Consider the following 24,397-nt stretch of genomic DNA (forward strand, 5'->3'; position numbering starts at 1 on the left):
TTTGTATTTAATGTCTCTCAGTGTATTAAAAATCCCTAACTCAGTATCCAGACTAGAAGGAATCGATTGGAAGCTATTTATTCTGTCTCAATAAAAAAATTGGCAGAATAGCAGCAAATTTATAATAAAGTGTTTTGTGATGGTCTTTATTTTTACTGTCAGTTTAGTGAGTGTTACTCGGGCTCCTCACATCTGCCTTGAGAATGGTGATTCCAAGTCAGATTTTGGTTTTGCCCCAATAACAAAAACTGATGGATTGTATAAAAGTCTGAGTCTTTATCATAGAACTCAATATTTCTCCATCAGCTAACTATATGGGTAATATTTTATGTCTAATTATGATAAACTATATCATATTGCCTTGGTCATGGTCACTTTATTGGCCTAGGAATACAAGGTGACAGTGTCTGGCTGGGGTATCAAGGACCCGCCAGTAACATACTCCAGGGCCCCACTTTTCAGTTATATGAAAATGTGACATTATCCTCAATCACATATTTATATAACAAAGAACTAGTAGATTATTAAGTGAATAAGATGTCGCTTTTGTCTGTACATAGTGATTCAAGAACATTGTGCCAAGTACCACTCATAGAAGAGGGTGATGGCTCACTCTTGCACAGGGGCCCACCGGAGGATACTCCTGTGGTCCAGTCCAAGCCTGCATGGTGAAGGAGAATTGTAAATTTTTAGCATTTTACAACTTTTTGGATACATAAAAATATGTGTGTGTATGTGGGTGGGTGGGTTGGAGCAAGTATGAGAACCCATGAGTGACTAAATTGGTTGCTTAATCTTAGGTCTCGTACAGACGAGCGCTTAAATTGGATGAGTACCATCCGAGGTTTTGACAGGTAGCACTCATACCAATGTTATTCTATTCTTATTTACAGATTGAGATCTCAGCTAATGAGATCTCAGGAGAGCTGAGATGCCAATCTGCACATGCCCCGCCATAGGCCATTTTTCCAAAGTCCACCACAGGGAAACCAATGGGAAAGTGCAGGGACTACACTCAATGCTGACATTTTCTGATAACCCAGGACCAGCAGTGTTGCAGAGCTGGGCATCCACCTCCTATCAGCCCGGGGCCCGCAGCATTGCCCAACTCCTGCCACTGCTAGCTTTCTGCAGCAGTGACCCTGCCTCCTGTGACCCCACTTCACCCATTCGTTGCTAGCACAAATAGTATGCTATTTGGGCTATTCATTATTTGGTGAGTAATTTGGTATTTGCCTCTGTATATTAGAGTGACTTGCCCGGCATGTTTGGTGCTTTATTTATAGCTAATGTACATGCTGGGCTAGCTTGCCAATCACAGTAATGCTGGTGACATCTTTGGTGTGGTATTACTGTGATTGGCTGGCCTTACAGCATCATAGGGGATATTTAATGGCTGCCAGCGCCATCTGGCGCACATTGCAGCCGGAAACACTGTAGGGAGAGCATAGTGTGAGCGTAAGGAGAGTGATAGGAGCGTATAGGGAGAGTTATTCATTCCTAGAAGCTCTTTTACGAAATGAAGATTGTTAAGATTAGTTCTTAGGTGTAGATTTAATAAGATGGCGAATAAAAGGCAAACACCTGGGTATTATCATCATTGCAAGAACATGCTGCAGATCTCTACTATTTTGCATTGTGTTGTATAGTTTAGTATTAGAAACAGACTGTGGGATTAGGGGGGAATAGGGAGGGTTTCATCCACTACCATAATATACAAATCAGCTCTTTTTGGAGGCAAAAAATATTATGTAGTACAGTATATACAAAACCAAATTTTTGTAGCTACATAATATTCTTATTTACCAGCGTATAATTTTTTTTATTACAGTTAAATAATTTTCCTTAGTGCCAGCATATAGTAACATCCATTTTGAAATGCTAATTGCTCAAAAATATTCCTCGTCTATTGCTTAAATAGCTAATATTTATCTAGCAGATAAGAGACTGGCGCAAAACTGGCTGAGCTATGGAAATATCACTATTTACCAGTAATTTCCCTGAGTTTGCTGTTGGGGTGTCTCAAAGGTGATCTAAAAAAATCGCCCCCAAAATTCCATTTGTTAAATAAATAGCATATTTTTATCTAAAAGTTGTGTGACTGGTGCAATCCGGGTAGAGATAAACAAGCGTCACAATTTAGCAGTGACAATAATTTTCATTAGTCCGCTGTTGCAGTGTGTCAGCAAGGCTATCTAAAAATAAAAATAATTTTCTATTGGTTTAATCAATAACATATCTTTATGTAGCAGTTGTGCAACTGGGGCAATCTGTGCAGAGATAAACAAACGTCACAATTAAGTAGTGGCAATCATTTTCATTAGTCCCCTGTTGCAGTGTGTCAGCAAGGTGATATTATAGGATCAAATTCAAACTGCTTGTTCTCATCCACAAAGCTCTGCACAGTGCGGCACCAGTTAACATGTGACCCCAACGCTGGCCACTTTGAGGAACTGTTTATGTTTCCTTGTAATTTGTCAGGCCTCTCAATGTGTACCATTAAACAGGGTCATGAATAGAGATGAGCAAACATCGTCAGCTCCCTTTTCATTCGGCAAGCTGTAGTGCTTACCGAAGAAGTTGGATCAGGAACCCGAATACCTGGAGCGCTCCCGATAATCAGGTGTCTGGTGCCGCAGCTGCATGTGTCGTAGCTGTGTGACAATCACAACATGCAGGCTCTCTATGCATGTGTTGTGACAGTCACACAGCTGCGACACATGCAGCTGTGGCATCGGACACCTGATTATTGGGAGTGTTCCAGCTCTTTAGCGAGTCGAATAAGGAGAGATCTGATGATATTCACTCGTGTCCAGACATAAGGAGGTGGAAACAGGAACACATGGGCTACTTGCACAGTGAACAAGTCTGTATGATCATGTTCACACACCACCAAGAAACCTGAAGACACAAAAGAGAATAGTAAAACCAAAAACACTCAGTTTGAAAAAATGTTGCAGTAATCCGCAAGTGCTAGTAAAAGATGTAAAAAACAGGGTATTTGGTTGATACGTTTTTTGCAAAAAATGTATACTAAGCTGCTCTACCAATCTTCACGGTATACCCTTATCAGAGCAGTCCTAACTAATGTATGCAATCCCTATCTGATATATTTAAAAACCTGATCATCTGTATATAACCTGTGTGAACAGGGTTCAGAGAGGAAAAATCCATGTGTGCATACAGGGTAGAACAGCTTTTGTGCAGATAGCCCAAGAGGAGTGGTGGAACTCCCCAGTCTTGTAGACACAAGAGAACAATTATGGAAACAGGAACACATGGGCTACTTGCACAGTGAACAAGTCTGTATGATCATGTTCACACACCACCAAGAAACCTGAAGACACAAAAGAGAATAGTAAAACCAAAAACACTCAGTTTGAAAAAATGTTGCAGTAATCCGCAAGTGCTAGTAAAAGATGTAAAAAACAGGGTATTTGGTTGATACGTTTTTTGCAAAAAATGTATACTAAGCTGCTCTACCAATCTTCACGGTATACCCTTATCAGAGCAGTCCTAACTAATGTATGCAATCCCTATCTGATGTATTTAAAAACCTGATCATCTGTATATAACCTGTGTGAACAGGGTTCAGAGAGGAAAAATCCATGTGTGCATACAGGGTAGAACAGCTTTTGTGCAGATAGCCCAAGAGGAGTGGTGGAACTCCCCAGTCTTGTAGACACAAGAGAACAATTATGGAAACAGGAACACATGGGCTACTTGCACAGTGAACAAGTCGGTATGATCATGTTCACACACCACCAAGAAACCTGAAGACACAAAAGAGAATAGTAAAACCAAAAACACTCACTTTGAAAAAATGTTGCAGTAATCCGCAAGTGCTAGTAAAAGATGTAAAAAACAGGGTATTTGGTTGATACGTTTTTTGCAAAAAATGTATACTAAGCTGCTCTACCAATCTTCACGGTATACCCTTATCAGAGCAGTCCTAACTAATGTATGCAATCCCTATCTGATGTATTTAAAAACCTGATCATCTGTATATAACCTGTGTGAACAGGGTTCAGAGAGGAAAAATCCATGTGTGCATACAGGGTAGAACAGCTTTTGTGCAGATAGCCCAAGAGGAGTGGTGGAACTCCCCAGTCTTGTAGACACAAGAGAACAATTATGGAAACAGGAACACATGGGCTACTTGCACAGTGAACAAGTCTGTATGATCATGTTCACACACCACCAAGAAACCTGAAGACACAAAAGAGAATAGTAAAACCAAAAACACTCAGTTTGAAAAAATGTTGCAGTAATCCGCAAGTGCTAGTAAAAGATGTAAAAAACAGGGTATTTGGTTGATACGTTTTTTGCAAAAAATGTATACTAAGCTGCTCTACCAATCTTCACGGTATACCCTTATCAGAGCAGTCCTAACTAATGTATGCAATCCACATCTGATGTATTTAAAAACCTGATCATCTGTATATAACCTGTGTGAACAGGGTTCAGAGAGGAAAAATCCATGTGTGCATACAGGGTAGAACAGCTTTTGTGCAGATAGCCCAAGAGGAGTGGTGGAACTCCCCAGTCTTGTAGACACAAGAGAACAATTATGGAAACAGGAACACATGGGCTACTTGCACAGTGAACAAGTCTGTATGATCATGTTCACACACCACCAAGAAACCTGAAGACACAAAAGAGAATAGTAAAACCAAAAACACTCAGTTTGAAAAAATGTTGCAGTAATCCGCAAGTGCTAGTAAAAGATGTAAAAAACAGGGTATTTGGTTGATACGTTTTTTGCAAAAAATGTATACTAAGCTGCTCTACCAATCTTCACGGTATACCCTTATCAGAGCAGTCCTAACTAATGTCTGCAATTCCTATCTGATGTATTTAAAAACCTGATCATCTGTATATAACCTGTGTGAACAGGGTTCAGAGAGGAAAAATCCATGTGTGCATACAGGGTAGAACAGCTTTTGTGCAGATAGCCCAAGAGGAGTGGTGGAACTCCCCAGTCTTGTAGACACAAGAGAACAATTATGGAAACAGGAACACATGGGCTACTTGCACAGTGAACAAGTCTGTATGATCATGTTCACACACCACCAAGAAACCTGAAGACACAAAAGAGAATAGTAAAACCAAAAACACTCAGTTTGAAAAAATGTTGCAGTAATCCGCAAGTGCTAGTAAAAGATGTAAAAAACAGGGTATTTGGTTGATATGTTTTTTGCAAAAAATGTATACTAAGCTGCTCTACCAATCTTCACGGTATACCCTTATCAGAGCAGTCCTAACTAATGTATGCAATCCCTATCTGATGTATTTAAAAACCTGATCATCTGTATATAACCTGTGTGAACAGGGTTCAGAGAGGAAAAATCCATGTGTGCATACAGGGTAGAACAGCTTTTGTGCAGATAGCCCAAGAGGAGTGGTGGAACTCCCCAGTCTTGTAGACACAAGAGAACAATTATGGAAACAGGAACACATGGGCTACTTGCACAGTGAACAAGTCTGTATGATCATGTTCACACACCACCAAGAAACCTGAAGACACAAAAGAGAATAGTAAAACCAAAAACACTCAGTTTGAAAAAATGTTGCAGTAATCCGCAAGTGCTAGTAAAAGATGTAAAAAACAGGGTATTTGGTTGATACGTTTTTTGCAAAAAATGTATACTAAGCTGCTCTACCAATCTTCACGGTATACCCTTATCAGAGCAGTCCTAACTAATGTATGCAATCCCTATCTGATGTATTTAAAAACCTGATCATCTGTATATAACCTGTGTGAACAGGGTTCAGAGAGGAAAAATCCATGTGTGAATACAGGGTAGAACAGCTTTTGTGCAGATAGCCCAAGAGGAGTGGTGGAACTCCCCAGTCTTGTAGACACAAGAGAACAATTATGGAAACTGGAACACATGGGCTACTTGCACAGTGAACAAGTCTGTATGATCATGTTCACACACCACCAAGAAACCTGAAGACACAAAAGAGAATAGTAAAACCAAAAACACTCAGTTTGAAAAAATGTTGCAGTAATCCGCAAGTGCTAGTAAAAGATGTAAAAAACAGGGTATTTGGTTGATACGTTTTTTGCAAAAAATGTATACTAAGCTGCTCTACCAATCTTCACGGTATACCCTTATCAGAGCAGTCCTAACTAATGTATGCAATCCCTATCTGATGTATTTAAAAACCTGATCATCTGTATATAACCTGTGTGAACAGGGTTCAGAGAGGAAAAATCCATGTGTGCATACAGGGTAGAACAGCTTTTGTGCAGATAGCCCAAGAGGAGTGGTGGAACTCCCCAGTCTTGTAGACACAAGAGAACAATTATGGAAACAGGAACACATGGGCTACTTGCACAGTGAACAAGTCGGTATGATCATGTTCACACACCACCAAGAAACCTGAAGACACAAAAGAGAATAGTAAAACCAAAAACACTCAGTTTGAAAAAATGTTGCAGTAATCCGCAAGTGCTAGTAAAAGATGTAAAAAACAGGGTACAATACATCAGATAGGGATTGCATACATTAGTTAGGACTGCTCTGATAAGGGTATACCGTGAAGATTGGTAGAGCAGCTTAGTATACATTTTTTGCAAAAAACGTATCAACCAAATACCCTGTTTTTTACATCTTTTACTAGCACTTGCGGATTACTGCAACATTTTTTCAAACTGAGTGTTTTTGGTTTTACTATTCTCTTTTGTGTCTTCAGGTTTCTTGGTGGTGTGTGAACATGATCATACAGACTTGTTCACTGTGCAAGTAGCCCATGTGTTCCTGTTTCCATAATTGTTCTCTTGTGTCTACAAGACTGGGGAGTTCCACCACTCCTCTTGGGCTATCTGCACAAAAGCTGTTCTACCCTGTATGCACACATGGATTTTTCCTCTCTGAACCCTGTTCACACAGGTTATATACAGATGATCAGGTTTTTAAATACATCAGATAGGGATTGCATACATTAGTTAGGACTGCTCTGATAAGGGTATACCGTGAAGATTGGTAGAGCAGCTTAGTATACATTTTTTGCAAAAAACGTATCAACCAAATACCCTGTTTTTTACATCTTTTACTAGCACTTGCGGATTACTGCAACATTTTTTCAAACTGAGTGTTTTTGGTTTTACTATTCTCTTTTGTGTCTTCAGGTTTCTTGGTGGTGTGTGAACATGATCATACAGACTTGTTCACTGTGCAACTAGCCCATGTGTTCCTGTTTCCATAATTGTTCTCTTGTGTCTACAAGACTGGGGAGTTCCACCACTCCTCTTGGGCTATCTGCACAAAAGCTGTTCTACCCTGTATGCACACATGGATTTTTCCTCTCTGAACCCTGTTCACACAGGTTATATACAGATGATCAGGTTTTTAAATACATCAGATAGGGATTGCATACATTAGTTAGGACTGCTCTGATAAGGGTATACCGTGAAGATTGGTAGAGCAGCTTAGTATACATTTTTTGCAAAAAACGTATCAACCAAATACCCTGTTTTTTACATCTTTTACTAGCACTTGCGGATTACTGCAACATTTTTTCAAACTGAGTGTTTTTGGTTTTACTATTCTCTTTTGTGTCTTCAGGTTTCTTGGTGGTGTGTGAACATGATCATACAGACTTGTTCACTGTGCAAGTAGCCCATGTGTTCCTGTTTCCATAATTGTTCTCTTGTGTCTACAAGACTGGGGAGTTCCACCACTCCTCTTGGGCTATCTGCACAAAAGCTGTTCTACCCTGTATGCACACATGGATTTTTCCTCTCTGAACCCTGTTCACACAGGTTATATACAGATGATCAGGTTTTTAAATACATCAGATAGGGATTGCATACATTAGTTAGGACTGCTCTGATAAGGGTATACCGTGAAGATTGGTAGAGCAGCTTAGTATACATTTTTTGCAAAAAACGTATCAACCAAATACCCTGTTTTTTACATCTTTTACTAGCACTTGCGGATTACTGCAACATTTTTTCAAACTGAGTGTTTTTGGTTTTACTATTCTCTTTTGTGTCTTCAGGTTTCTTGGTGGTGTGTGAACATGATCATACAGACTTGTTCACTGTGCAACTAGCCCATGTGTTCCTGTTTCCATAATTGTTCTCTTGTGTCTACAAGACTGGGGAGTTCCACCACTCCTCTTGGGCTATCTGCACAAAAGCTGTTCTACCCTGTATGCACACATGGATTTTTCCTCTCTGAACCCTGTTCACACAGGTTATATACAGATGATCAGGTTTTTAAATACATCAGATAGGGATTGCATACATTAGTTAGGACTGCTCTGATAAGGGTATACCGTGAAGATTGGTAGAGCAGCTTAGTATACATTTTTTGCAAAAAACGTATCAACCAAATACCCTGTTTTTTACATCTTTTACTAGCACTTGCGGATTACTGCAACATTTTTTCAAACTGAGTGTTTTTGGTTTTACTATTCTCTTTTGTGTCATAAGGAGGTGGAGTGCGGTGATGTCCAAACATTTGAGCACCCTTGGCCAGGAGAAAGCCATGTTGGGGAAGGACAATTCATGTCTGAAGAGGTGGAGGATAATCATGATGCACAGCTGCCATCATGTCAGCCTAAAATCACAACTTAGAAGGAGGATCAGATTGATGAATTGGAAGACGACATGGTCGATGATGATTCCACTGATCCAACCAGTGACGGTGGCATGCCTAGCGAGCACAGCAGTGCAGAGAGGGATGGATCCATAACACGAAAACAGGCAAGAAGAGGAAGCGGTTTGAACAGAGTGAGAACTCTGTCAACTGTTCCACAGACTCCCTCACTCTGTTAGATAACAGGCCAGGGGTGCATTGTTTCCCTGTATGGCAGAGGTTTTCTGAAATTCCTTCAGACAAAATAACTGTAATTTGCAGCATATGACAAACCAAGTTAAGAAAAGGCAAGAACACCGCCAACCCAAGCACCACCAGCATGCAAAAGCACATGGCAGCCAAGCACCCCAGTAGTTATTATTATTAAGGTTAAAGGAAGACTATATGTCCACCTAGTTCAACCCATAGCCTAACCTAACATGCCCTAACATGTTGATCCAGAGGAAGGAAAAAAAACCCATGTGGCAAAGAGTAAGCTCCACCTTGGGAAAAAGATTCCTTCCCAACTCCACATACAGCAATCAGACTAGTTCCCTGGATCAACGCCCTATCAAGGAATCTAGTGTATATACCCTGTAACATTATACTTTTCCAGAAATGTATCCAGTCCCCTCTTAAATTTAAGTAATGAATCACTCATTACAACATCATACGGCAGAGAGTTCCATAGTCTCACTGCTCTTACAGTAAAGAATCCGCGTCTGTTATTATGCTTAAACCTTCTTTCCTCCAGACGTAGAGGATGCCTCCTTGTCCCTGTTTCAGGTCTATGATTAAAAAGATCATCAGAAAGGTCTTTGTACTGTCCCCTCATATATTTATGCATTAAAATAAGATCACCCCTTAGTCTTCGTTTTTCCAAACTAAATAGCCCCAAGTGTAATCACCTATCTTAGTATTGCAGACCCCCCAGTCCTCTAATAACCTTGGTCGCTCTTCTCTGCACCCGCTCTAGTTCAGCTATGTCTTTCTTATACACTGGAGACCAGAACTGTGCACAGTATTCTAAGTGTGGTCGAACTAGTGACTTGTATAGAGGTAAAATTATGTTCTCCTCATGTGCATCTATGCCTCTTTTAATGCATCCCATTATTTTATTTGCCTTTGTAGCAGTTGCCTGACACTGGCCACTGAATATGCGTTTGTCATCCACCCATACACCCAGGTCTTTTTCATTGACAGTTTTGCCCAGAGTTTTAGAATTAAGCACATAATTATACATCTTATTACTTCTACCCAAGTGCATGACCTTACATTTATCCCCATTAAAGCTCATTTGCCATTTATCAGCCCAAGCTTCTAGTTTACATAAATCATCCTGTAATATAAAATTGTCCTCCTCTGTATTGATTACCCTGCAGAGTTTAGTGTCATCTGCAAATATTGAAATTCTACTCGGAATACCCCCTACAATGTCATTAATAAATATGTTAAAAAGAAGTGGGCCCAATACTGACCCCTGTGGTACCCCACTGCTAACCGCTACCCAGTCCGAGTGTGCTCCATTAATAACCACCCTTTGTTTCCTATCCCTGAGCCAGCTCTCAACCCACTTACACATATTTTCCCCTATCCCCATTATTCTCATTTTATGTATCAACCTTTTGTATGGCACCGTATCAAAAGCTTTTGAAAAGTCCATATACACTACGTCCACTGGGTTCCCTTGGTCCAGTCCGGAACTTACCTCTTCATAGAAACTGATCAAATTAGTCTGACATGAACGGTCCCTAGTAAACCCGTGCTGATACTGGGTCATGAGGTTATTCCTCTTCAGATACTCCAGTATAGCATCCCTTAGAATGCCCTCCAGGATTTTACCCACAGTAGAGGTTAAGCTTACTGGCCGATAATTTCCGAGTTCAGTTTTTGTCCCCTTTTTGAATATTGGCACCACATTTGCTATACGCCAGTCCTGTAGTACAGACTCTGTTATTATGGAGTCTTTAAAGATTAAAAATAATGGTCTATCAATGACTGTACTTAATTCCTGCAGTACTCGAGGGTGTATCCCATCCGGGCCCGGAGATTTGTCAATTTTAGTGATTTTTAGACGCCGCCGCACTTCCTGCTGGGTTAAGCAGGTGACATTTAATTGGGAATTTTTATCACTAGTCATTTTGTCTGCCATGGGATTTTCTTGTGTAAATGCTTTCTTTTTGTCACTTATTGCGCCCCTTACAGCTCTATTTAGCCATATTGGTTTCCTCCTATTTCTAGTATGTTTATTCCCATACGGTATATACTGTGCACAGGTCCTATCCAGGATGCTAATAAACGTCTCCCATTTTCTTTGTGTATTTTTGTGTCTCAGGATATCAACCCAGTTAATTGCACCAAGATCCTCTCTCATCCGTTGGAAATTTGCCCTCCTGAAGTTTAGTGTCCTTGTAACCCCTCTATTACACATCTTTTCAAAAGGATACATGAAAACTTATTATTTTGTGGTCTATCAATGACTGTACTTAATTCCTGCAGTACTCGAGGGTGTATCCCATCCGGGCCCGGAGATTTGTCAATTTTAGTGATTTTTAGACGCCGCCGCACTTCCTGCTGGGTTAAGCAGGTGACATTTAATTGGGAATTTTTATCACTAGTCATTTTGTCTGCCATGGGATTTTCTTGTGTAAATACTGATGAAAAAAAAGTCATTTAGCATATTGGCTTTTTCCTCATCCTCATCCACCATTTCACCCAGACTATTTTTAAGGGGGCCAACACTATCATTTTTTAGTTTCTTACTATTTATGAAGTTAAAGAATATTTTAGGATTATTTTTACTCTCTCTGGCAATGAGTCTCTCTGTCTCAATCTTTGCTGCCTTGATTTGCTTTTTACAGAATTTATTAAATTTTTTGTATGTATTTAATGCCTCCTCACTACCTACTTCCTTTAATTCTCTAAATGCTTTCTTTTTGTCACTTATTGCGCCCCTTACAGCTCTATTTAGCCATATTGGTTTCCTCCTATTTCTAGTATGTTTATTCCCATACGGTATATACTGTGCACAGGTCCTATCCAGGATGCTAATAAACGTCTCCCATTTTCTTTGTGTATTTTTGTGTCTCAGGATATCAACCCAGTTAATTGCACCAAGATCCTCTCTCATCCGTTGGAAATTTGCCCTCCTGAAGTTTAGTGTCCTTGTAACCCCTCTATTACACATCTTTTCAAAAGGATACATGAAAACTTATTATTTTGTGATCGCTAATTCCCAAGTGACCCCCAACCCTTACATTTGCTATGCGGTCTGGCCTGTTGGTTAATATTAGGTCTAGCAGTGCCCCCCTTCTTGTTGGGTCCTGAACCAGTTGTGAAAGGTAATTGTCTCTCATAGTTGTCAAAAACCGATTACCTTTGCTGGAACTGCAGATTTCCGTTCCCCAATCTATTTCAGGGTAGTTGAAGTCCCCCATAATAATGACTTCTCCTTGAGTCGCAGCTTCATCTATTTGCTTTACGAGGATATTCTCCATTGCTTCCATTATTTTTGGAGATTTATAACAAACCCCTATCAGTAATTTATTATTTTTTTGACCTCCCCTTATCTCTACCCACAGGGATTCTACATTTTCATTAAATTCACCTATATTATCACGCAGGATGGGTTTTAAGGACGATTTTACATATAGACACACCCCACCCCCTCGCTTATCTGTACGGTCATTTCTGAACAGGCTATAGCCTGTTATGGCTGGCAATCAGGCAACACAGCGTGCAGTAATCAGCGCACATACAGAGATCTGGCAATAACCAAAAACAATAGGACGAGCTCTGAGACGTGGAATCTCTGTAGACTGCAGTACCTGATCTATCCTCACACAACTATAAGCAGCAGTGGATTGCGCCTATCAACTACCTATGCAACTCGGCACTGCCTGAGGAGCTGACTAGCCTGAAGATAGAAATACAAGCCTGACTTACCTCAGAGAAATACCCCAAAGGAATAGGCAGCCCCCCACATATAATGACTGTTAGCAAGATGAAAAGACAAACGTAGGAATGAAATAGATTCAGCAAAGTGAGGCCCGATATTCTAGACAGAGCGAGGATAGCAAAGAGAACTATGCAGTCTACAAAAAACCCTAAAACGAAAACCACGCAAAGGGGCAAAAAGACCCACCGTGCCGAACTAACAGCACGGCGGTGCACCCCTTTGCTTCTCAGAGCTTCCAGCAAAAGTTAATAGCAAGCTGGACAGAAAAAACAGAAAACAAACTAGAAGCACTTATCTAGCAGAGCAGCAGGCCCAAGGAAAGATGCAGTAGCTCAGATCCAACACTGGAACATTGACAAGGAGCAAGGAAGACAGACTCAGGTGGAGCTAAATAGCAAGGCAGCCAACGAGCTCACCAAAACACCTGAGGGAGGAAGCCCAGAGACTGCAATACCACTTGTGACCACAGAAGTGAACTCAGCCACAGAATTCACAACAGTACCCCCCCCTTGAGGAGGGGTCACCGAACCCTCACCAGAACCCCCAGGCCGACCAGGATGAGCCACATGAAAGGCACGAACAAGATCTGGGGCATGGACATCAGAGGCAAAAACCCAGGAATTATCTTCCTGAGCATAACCCTTCCATTTGACCAGATACTGGAGTTTCCGTCTAGAGACACGAGAATCCAAAATCTTCTCCACAATATACTCCAATTCCCCCTCCACCAAAACAGGGGCAGGAGGCTCCACAGATGGAACCATAGGTGCCACGTATCTCCTCAACAACGACCTATGGAATACATTATGTATGGAAAAGGAGTCTGGGAGGGTCAGACGAAAAGACACCGGATTGAGAATCTCAGAAATCCTATACGGACCAATAAAACGAGGTTTAAATTTAGGAGAGGAAACCTTCATAGGAATATGACGAGAAGATAACCAAACCAGATCCCCAACACGAAGTCGGGGTCCCACACGGCGTCTGCGATTAGCGAAAAGCTGAGCCTTCTCCTGGGACAAGGTCAAATTGTCCACTACCTGAGTCCAGATCTGTTGCAACCTGTCCACCACATAATCCACACCAGGACAGTCCGAAGACTCAACCTGTCCTGAAGAGAAACGAGGATGGAACCCAGAATTGCAGAAAAATGGAGAGACCAAGGTAGCCGAGCTGGCCCGATTATTAAGGGCGAACTCAGCCAACGGCAAAAATGACACCCAATCATCCTGGTCAGCGGAAACAAAACATCTCAGATATGTTTCCAAGGTCTGATTGGTTCGTTCGGTCTGGCCATTAGTCTGAGGATGGAAGGCCGAGGAAAAAGATAGGTCAATGCCCATCCTACCACAAAAGGCTCGCCAGAACCTCGAGACAAACTGGGAACCTCTGTCAGATACAATATTCTCAGGAATGCCATGCAAACGAACCACATGCTGAAAGAACAAAGGTACCAAATCAGAGGAGGAAGGCAATTTAGCCAAGGGCACCAGATGGACCATTTTAGAAAAGCGATCACAGACCACCCAAATGACCGACATTTTTTGAGAAACGGGAAGGTCAGAAATGAAATCCATCGAAATATGTGTCCAAGGCCTCTTCGGGACCGGCAAGGGCAAAAGCAACCCACTGGCACGTGAACAGCAGGGCTTAGCCCTAGCACAAATTCCACAGGACTGCACAAAAGCACGCACATCCCGTGACAGAGATGGCCACCAGAAGGATCTAGCAACCAACTCCCTGGTACCAAAGATTCCTGGATGACCGGCCAGCACCGAACAATGAAGTTCAGAGATAACTTTACTAGTCCACCTATCAGGGACGAACAGTTTCTCGGCCGGACAACGATCAGGTTTATTAGCCTGAAATTTCTGCAACACTCTCCGCAAATCAGGGGAGATGGCAGACACAATGACTCCTTCCTTGAGGATACTCGCCGGCTCAGATAACCCCGGAGAGTCGGGCACAAAACTCCTAGACAGAGCATCCGCCTTCACATTTTTAGAGCCCGGAAGGTATGAAATCACAAAATCAAAACGAGCAAAAAATAACGACCAACGGGCCTGTCTAGGATTCAAGCGCTTGGCAGACTCAAGATAAGTAAGGTTCTTATGATCAGTCAAAACCACCACGCGATGCTTAGCACCCTCAAGCCAATGACGCCACTCCTCGAATGCCCACTTCATGGCCAGCAACTCTCGGTTGCCCACATCATAATTACGCTCAGCAGCAGAAAATTTCCTGGAAAAGAAAGCACATGGTTTGAACACTGAGCAACCAGAACCTCTCTGTGACAAAACCGCCCCTGCACCAATCTCAGAAGCATCAACCTCGACCTGGAACGGAAGAGAAACATCAGGTTGACACAACACAGGGGCACAGCAAAAACGACGCTTCAACTCCTGAAAAGCTTCCACGGCAGCAGAAGACCAATTAACCAAATCAGCACCCTTCTTGGTCAAATCGGTCAATGGTCTGGCAATGCTAGAAAAATTACAGATGAAGCGACGATAAAAATTAGCAAAGCCCAGGAATTTCTGCAGACTTTTTAGAGATGTCGGCTGAGTCCAATCCTGGATGGCCTGAACCTTAACCGGATCCATCTCGATAGTAGAAGGGGAAAAGATGAACCCCAAAAATGAAACTTTCTGCACACCGAAGAGACACTTTGATCCCTTCACGAACAAGGAATTAGCACGCAGTACCTGGAAAACCATTCTGACTTGCTTCACATGAGACTCCCAATCATCTGAGAAGATCAAAATGTCATCCAAGTAAACAATCAAGAATTTATCCAGATACTCACGGAAAATGTCATGCATAAAAGACTGAAAAACAGATGGAGCATTGGCAAGTCCGAACGGCATCACCAGATACTCAAAATGACCCTCGGGCGTATTAAATGCCGTTTTCCATTCATCTCCCTGCCTGATTCTCACCAGATTATACGCACCACGAAGATCAATCTTAGTAAACCAACTAGCCCCCTTAATCCGAGCAAACAAGTCAGAAATCAATGGCAAGGGATACTGAAACTTAACAGTGATCTTATTAAGAAGGCGGTAATCAATACACGGTCTTAGCGAACCATCCTTCTTGGCTACAAAAAAGAACCCTGCTCCCAATGGTGACGACGATGGGCGAATATGTCCCTTCTCCAGGGACTCCTTCACATAACTGCGCATAGCGGTGTGTTCAGGTACGGACAAATTAAATAAACGACCCTTAGGGAATTTACTACCAGGAATCAAATCGATAGCACAATCACAATTCCTATGCGGAGGTAGGGCATCAGACTTGGACTCTTCAAATACATCCTGAAAGTCCGACAAGAACTCTGGGATGTCAGAAGGAATGGATGACGAAATAGACAAAAATGGAACATCACCATGTACTCCCTGACAACCCCAGCTGGTTACCGACATAGAGTTCCAATCCAATACTGGATTATGGGTTTGTAGCCATGGCAACCCCAACACGACCACATCATGCAAATTATGCAGTACCAAAAAGCGAATAACTTCCTGATGTGCAGGAGCCATGCACATGGTCAGCTGGGCCCAGTACTGAGGCTTATTCTTGGCCAAAGGTGTAGCATCAATTCCTCTCAACGGAATAGGACACCGCAAAGGCTCCAAGAAAAATCCACAACGTTTAGCATAATCCAAATCCATCAGATTCAGGGCAGCGCCTGAATCCACAAACGCCATGACAGAATATGATGACAAAGAGCACATTAAGGTAATGGACAAAAGGAATTTGGACTGTACGGTACCAATAACGGCAGAGCTATCGAACCGCCTAGTGCGTTTAGGACAATTAGAAATAGCATGAGTAGAATCACCACAATAGAAACACAGTCTGTTCAGACGTCTGTGTTCGTGCCGTTCTACTTTAGTCATAGTCCTGTCGCACTGCATAGGCTCAGGCTTACTCTCAGACAATACCGCCAGATGGTGCACAGATTTACGCTCGCGCAAGCGACGACCGATCTGAATGGCCAAGGACATAGACTCATTCAAACCAGCAGGCATAGGAAATCCCACCATTACATCCTTAAGAGCTTCAGAGAGACCCTTTCTGAACAAAGCCGCTAGTGCAGATTCATTCCACAGAGTGAGTACTGACCATTTCCTAAATTTCTGACAATATACTTCTACATCATCCTGACCCTGGCATAAAGCCAGCAGATTTTTCTCAGCTTGATCCACTGAATTAGGCTCATCGTAAAGCAATCCCAGCGCCTGGAAAAATGCATCAACATTACTCAATGCAGAATCTCCTGGTGCAAGAGAAAACGCCCAGTCCTGTGGGTCGCCGCGCAAAAAAGAAATAATAATCAAAACCTGTTGAATAGGATTACCAGAAGAATGAGGTTTCAAGGCCAAAAATAGCTTACAATTATTTCTGAAGCTCAGGAACTTAGTTCTGTCACCAAAAAACAAATCAGGAATCGGAATTCTTGGTTCTAGCATCGATTTCTGATCAATAGTATCTTGAATCTTTTGTACATTTACAACGAGATTATCCATTGAGGAACACAGAGCCTGAATATCCATGTCCACAGCTGTGTCCTGAAGCACTCTAATGTCTAGGGGAAAAAAAAGACTGAAGACAGAGCTAAGAAAAAAAAATGATGTCAGGATTTCTTTTTTCCCTCTATTGGAAATCATTGGAGGGCTCCTTGTACTGTTATGGCTGGCAATCAGGCAACACAGCGTGCAGTAATCAGCGCACATACAGAGATCTGGCAATAACCAAAAACAATAGGACGAGCTCTGAGACGTGGAATCTCTGTAGACTGCAGTACCTGATCTATCCTCACACAACTATAAGCAGCAGTGGATTGCGCCTATCAACTACCTATGCAACTCGGCACTGCCTGAGGAGCTGACTAGCCTGAAGATAGAAATACAAGCCTGACTTACCTCAGAGAAATACCCCAAAGGAATAGGCAGCCCCCCACATATAATGACTGTTAGCAAGATGAAAAGACAAACGTAGGAATGAAATAGATTCAGCAAAGTGAGGCCCGATATTCTAGACAGAGCGAGGATAGCAAAGAGAACTATGCAGTCTACAAAAAACCCTAAAACGAAAACCACGCAAAGGGGCAAAAAGACCCACCGTGCCGAACTAACAGCACGGCGGTGCACCCCTTTGCTTCTCAGAGCTTCCAGCAAAAGTTAATAGCAAGCTGGACAGAAAAAACAGAAAACAAACTAGAAGCACTTATCTAGCAGAGCAGCAGGCCCAAGGAAAGATGCAGTAGCTCAGATCCAACACTGGAACATTGACAAGGAGCAAGGAAGACAGACTCAGGTGGAGCTAAATAGCAAGGCAGCCAACGAGCTCACCAAAACACCTGAGGGAGGAAGCCCAGAGACTGCAATACCACTTGTGACCACAGAAGTGAACTCAGCCACAGAATTCACAACAATAGCCCTGCAAGTTAACAGCCCAGTCATGGCTCTCATCCAGCCATGTTTCAGATATCCCCACCATGTCATAATTATGCTCCAACAACATTAGTTCTAATTCGTCCATTTTGTTGGCGAGGCTTCTGGCATTAGCTTACATACACTTGATGTTCCTCTCTGTACCTCTATTTCTTAAATTATTAACTGTTCTAACCCCACCCCCCATGCCACCGCCACCCCCAACTTCCTTATTTGTGCCCAGGTCTCTGTCTGCACTATCTTCCCCTCCTATAAATTGAATACCCTCCCCCCAATCCCTAGTTTAAACACTCCTCCAACCTTCTAGCCATTTTCTCCCCCAGCACAGCTGCACCTTCCCCATTGAGGTGCAGCCCGTCCCTAGCGTAGAGCCGGTAGCCAACTGAGAAGTCGGCCCAGTTCTGCAGGAATCCAAACCCCTCCTTCCTACACAAATTCTTGAGCCACTTATTAACCTCCCTAATCTCCCGTTGCCTCTCTGGCATGGCATGTGGTACAGGCAGTATTTCAGAAAATACCACGTTGGAGGTCCTTGCTTTCAGCTTAATTCCCTGAAATCATCTTTAAGGACCTTCCACCTACCTCTAACTTTGTCATTTGTGCCAATGTGCACCATGACCGCTGGGTCCTCACCAGCCCCTCCCAGTAATCTGTCCACCCGATCAGCAATGTGTCGGACTCGAGCGCGAAGTAGGCAGCACACCATTCTACCATCCCTGTCTTTGTGACAGATTGCCCTATCTGTTCCCCTAATAATTGAGTCACCCACTACCAGCACCTGTCTGGCCTGCCCTGCTCTCCTATTTCCCTCCTTACTTAAGCAGTCACTCCCCCAGCTTTCAGAGGACATGCCTGGCTGAAGCAGTGCTACCCCTGTACTGGCACCCCCCTCATCTGCCAACTTAGCAAATTTCTTGGGGTGTCCAGATCAGGACTAGCCTCCCTGGCACTCTTCCCTCTACCCCACTTCCTGTCACCCAGCTTGCTACTTCATCGTCCTGCAGCTCCATCCTACCATCTTCCCCCTCATCTATCCCATTGAGCGTCTGCTCAGTGAGCGGAAGACTCCTCTCCATATTGTCTATGGATCTCAGTGTTGCCAGCTGCACATTTAGATTCAGAATCTGGGTTTCCAAATGCACAACGTGCTCACATCTCGCACAGCAGTATGCACCCTCGATCGGCTGCTCAAGGACTGCATACATGTGGCAAGATGTGCACTGGATGGCATTAACAATAGTGGAGCACATTTCCTAATGGGGATTGCACCAGACAGAAAAGTTAAATAACAAAATAAATAAATAAATAAATAAATAAATACAAAGTATTAATAAAAAATAGACAGCACTTCCTCCCTTGGAAACTTCCTGAATCCAAAGTCACTGAATCACAAGTCACACTTACCGCCATTCACACTTACGCTCTGGTCACACTCAGCTCGCTCACACTTGCTATGCTGAAGATTTATAGTTTTTTTTTTTTCTCTAGTTCCCCTTAACAGTAGGTGGGTGGAATGCCTGGATACAAAGTCTGTGTCTGCAGGTGAAATTGCTGCCCCTTTCCCTGTGTTACACCCTTCCCAATGTTCTGTCCATGAAGAAGGTGCTGATGATCCTGCCCACAACCTGGTGGAGTCTGGGACAGATTCAGAAGCTGGGACATCACACATCTAACCCAAAGCACAAATAGCAGGCCCAACTTCCATCAAGGTTTCAGTCTCCTCATATTCCAGTTTCTGTCTCTCTTCCTCCTCCTCAGATTTCACTGCCGTACAGGAGGATTGGGGTGATTATGGCATCAAAGATTTTTAGCGAAACCCTCACTGGTGGCTTCAGATGTTACAGTTTCCTTCGGCTGGCATAGGGTTTGCAGGCCATGTCCTTCAGGGTCTCTATGGCTTGTTTGAAGCTCCCTGACTGGTGAATTTCCAGGCCCAGGTAGGTATGTTTGTCCATTTCTGTAAGAGTGCAGTTGTTTAGCACAAATGGAATGTGCTTGTTCGGTCTTGGCTTTCTCTTCTGGAACACCATGATGTTGGTTTTCTTTGCATTGATCGGTAGTGCCCATCTTTCTCCAACATTTTCAAGTTTTCTTGGAGACCTTTCTCAGTTGGTGACAGCAGCAGTAGGTCATCCGCATACAGCAAAAATTTCACCTGGGCATCATGGAGTATGAGACCTGGTGCCGTGGAAGATTCCAAAGGGGCGGCCAGTTCATAGATGTAAATGTTGAAGAGCATTGGGCTTACTGTGTAGCCCTGTCTGACTCCGCGGCTCTGCTGGAAATCAGCCATTCTCACGCTGCAGCAGTTCTCGGTGTAGGAGCTTTTGATGACATCATAGGTTTTTCCTCCTATTCCGCTTTCCAGCAGTTTCAGTAACAGGCCCGGGTGCCACTGTGTCAAAAGCCTTTCTAAAATCCACAAAACAAGCGTACATCTTCCCATACTATGTGTTGTGGACGTGGCTCTGAATGAGGCTGTGCGGTGGTTTGGCATGAACCCTGCTTGACTTTTGCTGAGGACGTAATGTTCGGTGAGGAAATTAAGGATGCTTTTGTTTAGGATGATGTTGAACAGTTTCCCCAGGTTGCTGCTGACACATATTCCTCTGTAGTTGGCAGGGTTGTACCTGTCCCCACTTTTGTGAATGGGTGAGATGAAGCCCTGATTCCAGGTACGAGGGAAGTAGCCAGTACTCGCACAATATTGAACAGTTTAACCATTGCTGCCTGTATTTCCGATGGGCTGTATTTCAGCATTTCTGGTGGGATTCCATTTGGGCCACTGGCTTTTCTACACCTTATGGACGAGATTCTCTCTGTAATTTCCTGTAGTATGATTGGTGTATCCAGTGGGGTTTGGAAATGTTTGAATTTTTCCTCCATAGCTTTTAGTTTTTCCATTATGTTTTTCTGTTATTGGTTTAGTTCTTCCTTCGTGATGTCTTTGCAGAGGTCTCTGAAGTACTGAAGCCAGATATTGCCATTTTGGATATGGATGTTTTTTTTCTTGTTTTTTTGTGCCTATGTGGTTCCATAGTTCCCAGAAGGAGTTGTTTTGGAAGGCATCTTGGAGTTGGTCAAGTTCGGTGGAGATGTAACTCTGTTTCTTCCTCTTGAGGATGGTTTTGTATTGCCTTTGTATGGTGTCGTAGGCATCCCTCAGACCCGGATGGTTGGGGTCTCTGTGTTTCTTGTTTGAAGCTGTTCTCAGGGTCATCCATATGGCTTTACATTCTCTGTCAAACCAACCATTGGTCTGTTTTTCTTTTGGCCTTTTATAGTTGACTTTTTTAAGGTCGGACAGTTTGGCCATGGTGAATAATATATCATTGAGGTCTTTTGTTGCTTGGTTCACTCCTTCTGGGTTAGGATTGTACTCGTAGTTGTAAAAGTGGTGGAACATCTCCTATATTCTGGATCTGCTGGGAGTCTCTTGATGTTTTATTGCTGATGTCTTGGACCATTTATAGGACCATAATAGAGACAGGTTGAAGAGGCCGCTCTGCTAAAGCTTTGTGCCTATGGTTTCTTTGTAGATTCTATGCACAGAATAAGTTGGCTGTGATCTGACCGGTACGTTGGTGGGGTGACTATGAAGTCACCAATATTTTCCATGTCCATATCTGTAACAGCATAGTCTACTACACTCCTTCCTACATGGGAGTTTAATGTATATCTTCCTAGGGAGTCTCCCTTGGTACGGCCATTTAGAATATGAAGTCCTAAACTTCTACATAGGTTCAGGATCTTTTTGCCACTTTTGTTGACCGTACTGTCGTAGCTGTTTCTCTCCATGTGTACTGAGTCATGGCTGTCAGTCTCTGCTCCAAATATGTATATTTCCATCCGTGGTCAGAAAGTCTTTCTCTCCCAGTTTTCGCGTTGAGGTCTCCAATAATATATATCTATGTATATATATAGAATTCCAAGAAAGAGGCAGCACTCGATTGAGAAAGGCTCATTTGTAGCCAAAACGTCGCCCAGACATGTGGGTTGATTAAAATCCTGCACATTTTTCCACTGAAACAATGGAGTGCTGCCTCTTTCTTGGAATTCTATAAAGTTTGGATATTCATTGGACAGACTGTCTAGGGGACATGCACCCGAAGATAAGGAACAGCACAGTATAAATACTTATCTTCGGGTGCATGGTCCCTAGACAATCTGTCCAATGATTATCCAAACTTCATAGAATTCCAAGAAAGAGGCAGCACTCCATTGTTTCAGTGGAAAAATGTGCAGGATTTTAATCAACCCACATGTCTGGGCGACATTTCGGCTACAAATGGGCCTTTCTCAAGCTTTCTTTTCTTCTATCTAATATATATATATATATATATACAGTTAGGGCCAGAAATATTTGGACAGTGACACAAGTTTTGTTATTTTAGCTGTTTACAAAAACATGTTCAGAAATACAATTATATATATAATATGGGCTGAAAGTGCACACTCCCAGCTGCAATATGATAGTTTCCACATCCAAATCGGAGAAAGGGTTTAGGAATCATAGCTCTGTAATGCATAGCGTCCTCTTTTTCAAGGGACCAAAAGTAATTGGACAATGGACTCTAAGGGCTGCAATTAACTCTGAAGGCGTCTCCCTTGTTAACCTGTAATCAATGAAGTAGTTAAAAGGTCAGGGGTGGATTCCAGGTGTGTGGTTTTGCATTTGGAAGCTGTTGCTGTGAGCAGACAACATGCGGTCAAAGGAACTCTCAATTGAGGTGAAGCAGAACATCCTGAGGCTGAAAAAAAAGAAAAAATCCATCAGAGAGATAGCAGACATGCTTGGAGTAGCAAAATCAACAGTTGGGTACATTCTGAGAAAAAAGGAATTGACTGGTGAGCTTGGGAACTCAAAAAGGCCTGGGCGTCCACGGATGACAACAGTGGTGGATGATCGCTGCATACTTAATTTGGTGAAGAAGAACCCGTTCACAACATCAACTGAAGTCCAGAACACTCTCAGTGAAGTAGGTGTATCTGTCTCTAAGTCAACAGTAAAGAGAAGACTCCATGACAGTAAATACAAAGGGTTCACATCTAGATGCAAACCATTCATCAATACCAAAAATAGACAGGCCAGAGTTAAATTTGCAGAAAAACACCTCAAGAAGCCAGCTCAGTTCTGGAAAAGTATTCTATGGACAGATGAGACAAAGATCAACCTGTACCAGAATGATGGGAAGAAAAAAGTTTGGAGAAGAAAGGGAACGGCACACGATCCAAGGCACACCACATCCTCTGTAAAACATGGTGGAGGCAACGTGATGGCATGGGCATGCATGGCTTTCAATGGCACTGGGTCACTTGTGTTTATTGATGACATAAGAGCAGACAAGAGTAGCCGGATGAATTCTGAAGTGTACCGGGATATACTTTCAGCCCAGATTCAGCCAAATGCTGCAAAGTTGATTGGACGGCGCTTCATAGTACAGATGGACAATGACCCCAAGCATACAGCCAAAGCTACCCAGGAATTCATGAGTGCCAAAAAGTGGAACATTCTGCAATGGCCAAGTCAATCTCCAGATCTAAACCCAATTGAGCATGCATTTCACTTGCTGAAATCCAGACTTAAGACGGAAAGACCCACAAACAAGCAAGACCTGAAGGCTGCGGCTGTAAAGGCCTGGCAAAGCATTAAGAAGGAGGAAACCCAGCGTTTGGTGATGTCCATGGGTTCCAGACTTAAGGCAGTGATTGCCTCCAAAGGATTTGCAACAAAATATTGAAAATAAAAATATTTTGTTTGGGTTATGTTTATTTGTCCAATTACTTTTGACCTCCTAAAATGTGGAGTGTTTGTAAAGAAATGTGTACAATTCCTACATTTTCTATCAGATATTTTTGTTCAACCCTTCAAATTAAACGTTACAATCTGCACTTGAATTCTGTTGTAGAGGTTTCATTTCAAATCCAATGTGGTGGCATGCAGAGCCCAAATCGCGAAAATTGTGTCACTGTCCAAATATTTCTGGCCCTAACTGTATATGTGTGTGTTTTGACGAATATCTCCTTTGAAAACGATGTGTAAATAAAAGAGAATTGCTGTATGTAAAATCTCATGTTAAAATCGCAATGCAATCGGATAGCAATCACACTGCATTTGGATGTAAATCGGATGCTAGTTGTGAGAGATCGGATTGTACTCGCATGACACTCGCATTACACTCGTGTGACTCTCAGCAGGGAGACTCGGACCAATTTTTAATACATTTAGTGTGACGCCGGCCTAAGCAGTATAGCATTATACATAAGGTGCCTACATTTAGGACTGTAATAGAGAGAAGTTCATTATACAAATGAGAGGATATAAACGCGAAGGGCACACAGAACTGAACACACAAACAGGGATCTTTATTAAATACTAGATGGTAGCC

This window comes from Ranitomeya imitator, chromosome 1 (assembly GCF_032444005.1).
Source record: "Ranitomeya imitator isolate aRanImi1 chromosome 1, aRanImi1.pri, whole genome shotgun sequence".
Taxonomy (NCBI): domain Eukaryota; kingdom Metazoa; phylum Chordata; class Amphibia; order Anura; family Dendrobatidae; genus Ranitomeya; species Ranitomeya imitator.